The following is a 10,257-nucleotide window of genomic DNA, read 5'->3' as shown; positions in this document are numbered from 1 at the left end:
AGCAGAAAAATTATGCACAAAACCGTTTTCATCGTTTCAATATTTTTATTAACAAACTCTTTTCCCCTATCATTTCGGATACTTGAAATAGTATAGCCCTTTTCATTTTGAATTCTCTTGCATAACTTGGTAAAGACATTATATCCCTCATCTTTATGAGCAAGAAAGATGACCCAAGTATATCTAGAGAAATCATCAACAATAACAAATGCATAATATTTTCCTCCTAGACTTGCAACTCTATTTGGTCCAAAAAGATCCATGTGTATCAGTTGCAATGGTCTAGTAGTGGAAATATGTTTCTTAGTTTTAAAAGAAGTTTTTGTTTGTTTACCAAATTGACATGCATCACAAATTTTGTTTTTAAGAAAATATGTTTTTGGTAAACCTCTCATAAGATCATTTTTTGAAAGATTGGAAATAAGTTCCATGTTGGCATGACCTAGTCTTCTATGCCATAACCAACTAGTTTCATTTTGAGCTGAAAAATAAATTGCATCTTGTGGGGTAATTTCTTCAAAATTGATTGTATAAACATTGTTACTTCTAAAAGCAATAAAACAAATATTAGAATCATGATCATTCAAAATAATGCATTTATCCATTTTGAAAGTAACTGTAAATCTTTTATCACATAATTGACTTATGCTCAAAAGATTATGTTTTAGACCTTCAACAAGTAGAACATCTTCAATTATGAGAGAAGATTCATTACCAATTTTACCTATTCCCACGATCTTCCCTTTCGAGTTGTCTCCAAATGTCACGTGTCCTTCTTCTTTAGATCTAAGATCAAAGAACTTAGTCTTGTCTCCCGTCATGTGTCTTGAACATCTACTATCTAAAAACCATTTATTTTTGCTTGTGGAAGACTTCATGCATACATATAAAAACAATTAAAATGATTTTTCTTGGTACCCAAGTTCTTTGGATCCTTTATTTATTAGTATTAGAAGAAACAAGATTTTTAGGTACCCATATGGCCATAATAGTCATTGTATGATTTCTTCTAATAGGACAAGTATGATAATTATGACCATTTCTATTACAAAAATTGCAAATAGCATGTGACATATATGAAAAACTTGAATGATTATAATAATATCATTTTTTGACAAAATTATTTTTATGAAAAGAATTTTGAATATTAGTTTTTGATGTAGAATGATTATCAAAGAAATTTTTTTAAGGTTTGTATTTTTGTTTTGGCATATATCCCAAACCTGGCTTGTCAAAAACACATCTTTGACTACCAAGAAGTTTTTCAAAATTTCTTTTTCCATTCGTAAAGTTTTCAACAATATTTTCTAAATCGGTTTTCTTCTTATTCAATTTAAGATTTTCATCTTTCAAAATGATACTTTCTTTTCTTAAAATTTCAATTCATTTGTTAAAGAAAAATTTTTCTTTTTCAAAGCAGTATATTTGATACCCAATTTTTCAAATTCCTCATAAACCTCTTCTAAAACATTTTGCAATTCTTCATATGAAGGATTTTCAATATTATCAAGATTTGTTACCTCAATGTCATCTTTAGCCATAAGACAAAGATTTGCTGATTCTGCATTGCTTGCTTCACTATCTGAGCTACTTGAATCATCATCCCATGTAGATTTCATTGCTTTCTTGCCCTTGTTTCGATCTTTCTTTAGCAGAGGACAATCTGGCTTGATATGACTAAGTTTATTGTATTTATAACAAATTAAAGTGTCATTTTTACCTGAATCTTTCTTGGAAAACTTTTTGAAGGATTTCTTCGGAGAAGTTCTATTTTTCTTCAAGAACCTCTGAATTCTTCTTGTTATCATCGCAACTTCTTCATCTTTATCGTCATTTTCCTCATCTTCATCACTTTCACTTTCATGAGGAACAGCTTTAAGTGCTAAGCTCTTCTTTGGCTTTCCTTCTTCTTCTCCTCTTTTCAATGTGTACTCATGGGTGATAAGTGACCCGATAAGTTCATTGACTTCGAGCTTCTTGAGGTCTCTAGCTTCAAGAATCGCTGTAACTTTTGATTCACAACGTTTTGATAAAAAATTGAGAATTTTTCTTACTATCTCCACTTTGGAATAAACTTTGCCAAGAGCTGTCAAGCTGTTTATGATGTTAGTAAAACGAGTGTGCATACTAGAAATAGATTCATCATCATTCATCTTAAACATTTCATATTCATGAGTAAGAATATAAATTTTTGATTCCTTGACTTGCGAAGTTCTTTCATAAGTTACTTCCAAGTTATCCCAAATTTCCTTTGCCGTAGCGCAATTCATTATTCTATTAAATTCATTTCTATTAAGAGCATTATATAATAAATTCATAGCAGTTAAATTTAAAGTATAAAGTCTATTGTCTTCACGATCAAACTCTTCTTCTTCCTTTTTGACCTTTACTCCATCAACCACTTTTGTTGGAATATAAGGTCCATTTACAATACATTTCCAGATTTCTCTACCTTGAGCTTGAAGAAATATCCTCATTCTAATTTTTCAAAATGAGTAATTATCTCCACAAAAGAGTGGAGGCCGACTGCTAGATTGACCTTCACCAAATGAAGGTGCAATGTTAGCCATAAGATCTTAACTTAAAAGATAGTTAATCTTATAATAGAGCTCTTAACTCTGATACCAATTGTTGCACAGATGACTAACACAAGAGAGGGGGTGAATTGAGTTGTATTAAAAAAATAACAATTATAAATCAAATATATAATATAAAATATAAACAAAATATGAAATATCAATAAATATAAAGAGTAAGGGTAAGAGAGAAGCAAACTCAGTATGTTAACGAGGTTCGGCCCCACTGCCTACGTCCTCGCCTCAAGCTACGTCTTGAGGATTCCCAAATTCACTATTCAACCTCCTTCAGGTGGAGATAGAAACCTATTACACATTTGAACAACACCGCTACAAAGGATCCGTGTAGAACACCCTCTACACTTGCAATCACCTTACACGTGGTGATTCAACTATTCCCCGTGTAGAATACTTTCTACACGCACAAGGGTTATACACCCTTTTTCTTATACAAAAGCTGATAGTGGGTAGGTTATCAGAAAACACTCCTCAATGAGTGAAATAAGAACAATACAGCACAAACTATATCTCTCAAAATGAACAAGGATTAAGGCTCAATACTTAGAGAAGAGAGAATGAAAGTTTTAAATGAATGTTGTATGCTCTTGGTGTTGTAAATATGAAGCTCTCAAATGATCTATTTATAGGCATATGAGACTTCATATTTAAATTAAAAAAGATTCACATGTCAAAAACAACATCATTCACTTTTTCAAAAAATTCAAATAAAAGGTTCTTCTTTTTCAATTGTCAAAGACAACATCATTCACTTTTTCAAAAAAATCAAACCTAATATTTTACTTTTTGTATATGACAAAAGGAGCACACTATACTTTTCAAATTTTTCAAACAAAATCATCTATCTTTTGTATAAGTCTAAAAAAGTATCAATCACTTTTGAAAATATTCAAATAAAACATGCACATGTGAAAGATGACAATCAATCATCTTTAATATTTTCAAAATTCAACCATTTAATCAAGGCATGCACATGTAAAAGATGACAATCAATCATCTTTAATATTTTCAAAGTTAATTTTCAAAAATATTCATGCACATGTGGAAAATGTATTTTAATGCTTTATGATAAAATATTAATTTTGAGCATTAATCCTAATTTCAAATTTTAAGAGATTTACAACATTACTCTATGACTTTAATGTGAACTTATTTCCTTCTTGCTCATGCTTGGTTCTTTGATGTGCTTGACTCCATTGTGTGGACAACTTGAGCTTGAAACTTCTTTATTCTTTGAATTCATTTGTTATCATCAAAATCCATGTGTAGATTTATAATCACATGAAACTTGAAACATTGGGTTCAACACCCAGCAACCAAATCAAAAGATTGTGGGCAATCAAAATGATCGATTTTGTTGAGGGTTTGAGCTTTTTAGGCAGCAATTGGAATTTGGGTTGCGAAGAGGAAGAAACATGTCTTTACTTCAACATTCAAACAAGGATCAAAAAATGTGGGACAATAGAGAGAATCAAATGGAATTAGCGGAGCAACTGCTTGATGAGATTGTGTTTTCGGTTTGTGGAGGACAATGAGAGGAGCTACTTTTCTGGGTGGCTAAAGAGGCGTAGATACAAAGCTAAACCAAATAGAGGAAAGCTAAATTGGAAAAGGAGTGACGAGAAGTTTTCAAAATGTTTACCTCGGCTGAAAATTGGGATGTTTGAACCAAAGAGAGCAAAGTTGAAGCACAAGAATGCAAATTGATGGGTGATGGAATCAACGGGCACAAATAACTCAAAGGAGGATGGAGCCAAATAAACTAGAGGGGGTGAAAATGAAATAAGCTAAAACCTCAACAATGGGGGAAAAAAAAGTTCCCATGGGAGAGAGAACCCTATTAAAAATTATTTACACATATGCACCATGCATTAGATGTAGCGATATTCCTATAGCAGATTGAAAAATGTAGATGGAATGCAACATCTGTTTGATAACCATTTTGAACTAATTCCTTCATATTTTATAGATACATGAGTTTTACATAGCACATTGGGAATGCTTTAAGATGACGTTTCTAGCTAGGTTTTAACCACAAATTTAGAGAGACTAATGCCAATGCTATAAGGTGCAGGTGTGGAAGATAGGGGGTTATAGAAGGCTGAAAATAAGAAATGATAATGGAACACCTCTGGAAAGTTGTTAATCCAATTTTCACTTTTAAATCCCAGAAACTATTCTCAAGTAAATCCTTGCTATTTTATTATAGTATTATTTACCATAGCTTTCAGCATTTTAAATTAAATATACATGCTATATATAACACTGCTACGTTGATGTGAAATAGTTTCAAAGAGACATGCTGTATACAAAATTGCTCTTATTTTATTTTATATTATTAGCAATGAGACATTGTTCATAAACTACTAGTTTTTTCTTAAAATCAAAAGCAGATCCATAAATTTAAGCAAAACAACTTTGTATTAATATATATAATAGATAAATGGAAATGAGAATGTAATATATAATAATTTTTATTTTATAATATATATGTATATATATACACACATGTTTTAAAATGATAAACTCATTTATTGAGGTCCATGTTTTGTCCAATTTCAAAACTTTCCTTAAATTATAAAATTCAATTGCAGTGAGGTGGGCGGTTCTGTCAGAACCCCTAGGAAAGGGCCCCAAGCCATGCCTCAACAAGACCACTAACATGTCTTGTCAGCCCCACTGACGAGCCACAGCATGCCATGGCCCATGCTGTAACTAGCCAGCAGCACGACCAACATGCCAGCGAGGCTATTGGCCCAGCCAACACGTAGCATGACGTGCACCAACAAGCTGGTGAGTTTAGTGCGTAGGCTAGCCATACGCACGTATAGGCCAATTTGCACAATGTGCATGCCATGTTAGGCTTGGCCAGCGTGCAGGCCACGCATGCCAACTGCTTGACTAGCACGCAGGCCATGCGTGCAGCCCACTAGCCATGCCAACGTAGGCCACCAACCATGCAACCGAGCCAAAAACGCCTATAGTCTATGCCATGAGCCATTTCAGCTCAAGGCAAGCACCAAGACAAGCCGTGGGACCCATGGACAACCATATTTAACCATTTTATTTATTTATTTAAAGTATTTTATTAGTTGTGAGACTTATTTAGGGTTTCCACTTTGTAAACCTCTAAATAGGACCCTTAGCTTTTCTTTTTACATCTTTTGGCATATTTCTTTTGTGGACAGACTAGTGTCTTGAGATCTCTTTTCGATGCTTAGCACTTGGGCTATTTGGGTGCAACCTGTGTGAATCTCAAATAGAGGATCATCACCTTGACGTTTGTGGATGGGTGATGATTCGTTTATCAATCTTATGATCAGTTTCGTTTTGCTTTTCAATTGTTGATTTACTTTCTTTGTTATTTACTTTTTGCATTCATCATCTTTGCAAATTCATCATTCATCACCCCATTCTCCATTCCATTAGTTCATTCATCGATCTAGCACACTAGATCTCCAAGTAGATCTAGCCATGTTGGCCAATTCCATATACTTTCCTACTTACCAAACATTATTTTAGCCTCCATCCATTCATATTCTATCCTAGATTTATTCCATAAAATCATAAAACCCTAGATCTAATTTAGATCAAGTGCCTCCAAAAATCCTAGCCATAAACCCTAGATCCATAAGGATTTCCTATATTTTAGGAAACCCTAAACCCTAGCCTCACTTCCATAATTACTACTTTACCCTAAGTGGCGCCTACCCTAACACCAAAGCCTAATTTTCCCAAAGTGGCACCAACCCCAAAGTGAGATCTCACAATCCGTCCACAACACTCCTTATATCATATTCATTCCATAGATCTTCCAATCCAAAACCACAATACAAACCATCATTATACACCAAACTCAATTACTAAAGTTCCATATTCAAGTAAAGGCAGACAAGAGGAAGAGACACTTTGGTCATAGTAAAAAGAAGCGGAGCTAGAAGATCTTAATGTTCAAGGACTAGACCGAGGTCTCTAACATTAATTGGTGCTTTCATTGAGAGTATTGATCTTGCTTGGAGATCTAGAGAAGTCCTTACTTCTCTTAGAGGTAAACGACGCGATAACTCACTCTTTTGATTTATTATTGTTGTGGTTGTAAAATCGTAGTTCGGGGGTTAAGGAGGAGGACATAGTAGATAGGTTAAGGGGTCGACCACTCTTGAAGGTGAAGGACCCTTGGTCGAACTAAGCTTGTTGCAAGAGGGGTTGCCCACCTACGAAGGTGGACAACTCAAGATTGGACTTTTGAGGCTAGATTTATCAACCAAGAAAGTTCAAGTTGTTGTCCAAGCTACTCTAAACAATTTGCGAGCTTAGTTTGCAAGCCTATCTAAGTTGAAGAGTTGAAGCAACATGCAAGAGGGCACATCGGGGCCCGGGAGGCCACTTGGTTCCCATCAGGACCGAATAGAGTTGCTCGAAAGGAAAAACACAAGGATTCATAACGTCCTTGATGGGGTCATGATTTCTTTGGCCGAATTGAGGATGGTCATGAATGTTAATAACCTAAGCAATAAGGAAAATAGAAGGCCATTGAAAGCTTGAGGAGAGAAATACATGAGGACATAGAGAGACTCGAAAGGAGATTCGTTGAAGGGCGTGGCCAAGAGCCACCACCTAATTCCAATGAACCAAGGCACGATACCTTTGTTGATGGGATTGAGACAAGTGTAACCAAGTCCATAAATGATCAACAAGGAGGAAATTTGCGAAGAGGCGGTCGAGTGGAGAATGGTCGTGTTGTGGTTGAAAGATGGATCCCAAATCCAGATCAACGCACTAGAACGCCTAGTGTAAGAGAAGAACCTTAAGATGTGAGATTTCAAGAGCCATAAAGAGAAGAAGATTATGAGAAGATGCAATGACCATGAAAGAGATAGAGGACATCGTGGGAGAAGATATGATGATGAGTATCATGATGATAGAAGAGGAAACCGGGCTTATGACTGGGGACCAAAGAGGCCAAAGGTAAACTTTCCCAAATTCAATGGGGAAGATCCATATGAGTGGTTGGACAAGATTAATCATTACTTCTGTTCCTATGAGGTACCTAGACATGAGAGTGTATCTATGACTTGTTTTTATTTGGAAGGAAAGGCTAGTAAGTGCTGGTGTTGGATCCGGGATCAATATGAGAAAGAAAGAAAAAAATTTGGGTGGATAGCTTTTGGGAGGGAATTCTTGTTACAATTTGGCCCGTCACCCATCATCAATCATCATGTGCAACTTGTTAAGTTGAAGCAAGAAGGGAAAGTGTACCATTACATTGAAGAGTTTCGGCAACTCCAAACCTTAGTGAGGGGTTGGTCGGAAGAGACATTGATTGGCACTTTTGTCGATGGATTGAAGCCATGGTTGGCAACCTACAAGGCTTCAAGAAGTGATGAGAATGGCGAAAATTTTAGAGGAAAGCACATGCATGGAGAAAGGCCAATTCAAGGATGTGGGGAGCAAATTTTCCAAACCTTTACAAACCAAAATTTCTTGGAAGGGTCAGGAGGATATAGGAAGAGCTTTGAAGTCCAAGCCCTATGAAGTAAAAAAATTGTCTAGAGAGGAAGTGCAAGAAAGAATCAAGAAGGGCTTGTCTTTTAAATGTGGAGAAAAATGGAGCAAGGAGCACAAGTGTAGATCTGATCAAACATATATTTTGATTGAGGAAGAAGTGAATGAAGATATAGATGGTGACTTTGATGAATCATCTAATGAGGATTCCGAGCATGAGGAGGCCGAATCTAGTGAACCACTATAGGAGGCCGAATTGTCTTTAAATGCAATTTTGGGTGTTCAAAGACTCACATCCATGAGGGTTATGGCATGAATTGCGAAGTTTGAGGTGACTTTATTGGTGGATAGTGGCTCCACTCATAATTTCATCAATGCCAATATTGTCACCAAAATTGGGTTGAAGCCGAGTGTCATAGAGCCATTTGAGGTGAAGGTAGCTAATGGAGATAAGTTGAGATGTAAAGGGCTTGTCAAAAAAGTGAAGATTAATGTACAAGGTGTGACGATTGTGGCCGATCTTCATGTTTTGCACTTGTGAGTCTTGATGTGGTATTGGGCAATCCTTGGCTCAAGGGCCTTGGAAGAGTGATTCATGACTACCACAACATGACTATGAAATTCAAGCTCGGGTCAAAGAAGAGGGTATGGAAATCATTGACATCAAAAGAAGTCAAGTCTTGTAAGGCCATCATGTTTGAAAAGTTGTGCAACGGTGAAGCCCATTGTTTTGCCATTGTTGTGGCCAAAGATGACCTTGCTTGCAATATGGAAAAAGGTGAAGATGAGAGCAACAAAGATGAATTGATGAGGTTGCCTGTGGAGGTTAGAAAGGTCTTGGAGGACCATAGAGGGGTCCTAGAGGTGCCCACTTCATTGCCACATTCTAGGATCTTTGATCATCGAATTGTGCTAGTGGATGAGAAGAAACCTGTGAATGTTTCCCCTATTGTTATGCCCACTTTCAAAAGGGAGAAATTGATAGGCAAGTTGATGAAATATTGAAGAATGGTTTGATAAGACCTATCACTAGTCCATTCTCTTTACTAGTATTTCTTGTGAAGAAGAAAGACGGGTCATGGAGATTTTGTATAGATTATGGGGCCTTGAATGAGGCCATGGTTAAGGATAGGTTTCCTATCCCCACGATGAAGGAGATGTTCGATGAGTTACATGGGGCAAGATTCTTCTCCAAGATTAACTTGAGGGCCGAGTATCACCAAATAAGAATGAGGGAAGAAGATGTTTGCAAGACCGCTTTTAGAACCCACTCCCGGCGCTTTGAGAATCTTGTGATGCCTTTCGGGTTGTGCAATGCTCTATCCACTTTCCAAGTTGCCATGAACACTATCTTCAAGCCACTCTTGCGAAGATTTATTTTGATTTTCTTTTATGACATCTTGGTTTATTCCAAGACCACTGAAGAACACAAGGAGCATTTGAGGGTTGTATTGAGGATTTTGGAGGAACACCATTTTTTCATAAAGGTTTCCAAATGTGCCTTTATGGAGAAGAAGTTAGAGTATCTTGATCACTTTATCTCGGGTGAGGGGGTAAAGGTGGATCAAATGAAGATTGAGACCATGGTTGATTGACCATTGTCCAAGGATGTTTCAGTCTTAAGGAGTTTTTTAGGGCTAACTGGCTACCATAGGTGATTTGTGAAGAATTATGGGTTTATTACTAAGCCACTTACCTCTTTGTTGAAGAAAGATAATTTTGAGTGGACACAAGAGGCAAGAGATACATTTGAAGAGTTGAAGAGGGTCATGACCATTATCCCCGTGTTAGCTTTGCCTAACTTTGAGAAGCCATTTGAAATGTACATTGATGCAAGTGATGAAGGAATTGGTGCTGTTTTGGTGCAAGAGAAGGCCTTTATTTCCAATGCATTGGGGCTAATGAAGAAGACTTGGAGTACATATGCAAGGGAGATGTTGGCAGTAGTACATGCCGTGAAGATGTGAAGGCCTTACCTCTTGGGCCGCAAATTCACCATTGTGACGGATCAACAAGCCTTGAGGCACCTACTTCAATAAAAGATAGTCACTCCCGAGTAACAAAAGTTCCTTGTCAAGCAATTTGGGTTTGAGTATGACATTGTGTGCCAACCGGGTAAGGAGAACAAGGTAACCGATGCTTTGAGTAGAAGATAGGG

The sequence above is a fragment of the Carya illinoinensis genome, chromosome 3 (assembly GCF_018687715.1).
Source record: "Carya illinoinensis cultivar Pawnee chromosome 3, C.illinoinensisPawnee_v1, whole genome shotgun sequence".
Taxonomy (NCBI): Eukaryota; Viridiplantae; Streptophyta; class Magnoliopsida; order Fagales; family Juglandaceae; genus Carya; species Carya illinoinensis.
Note: the sequence above shows the minus strand (reverse complement) of the source record.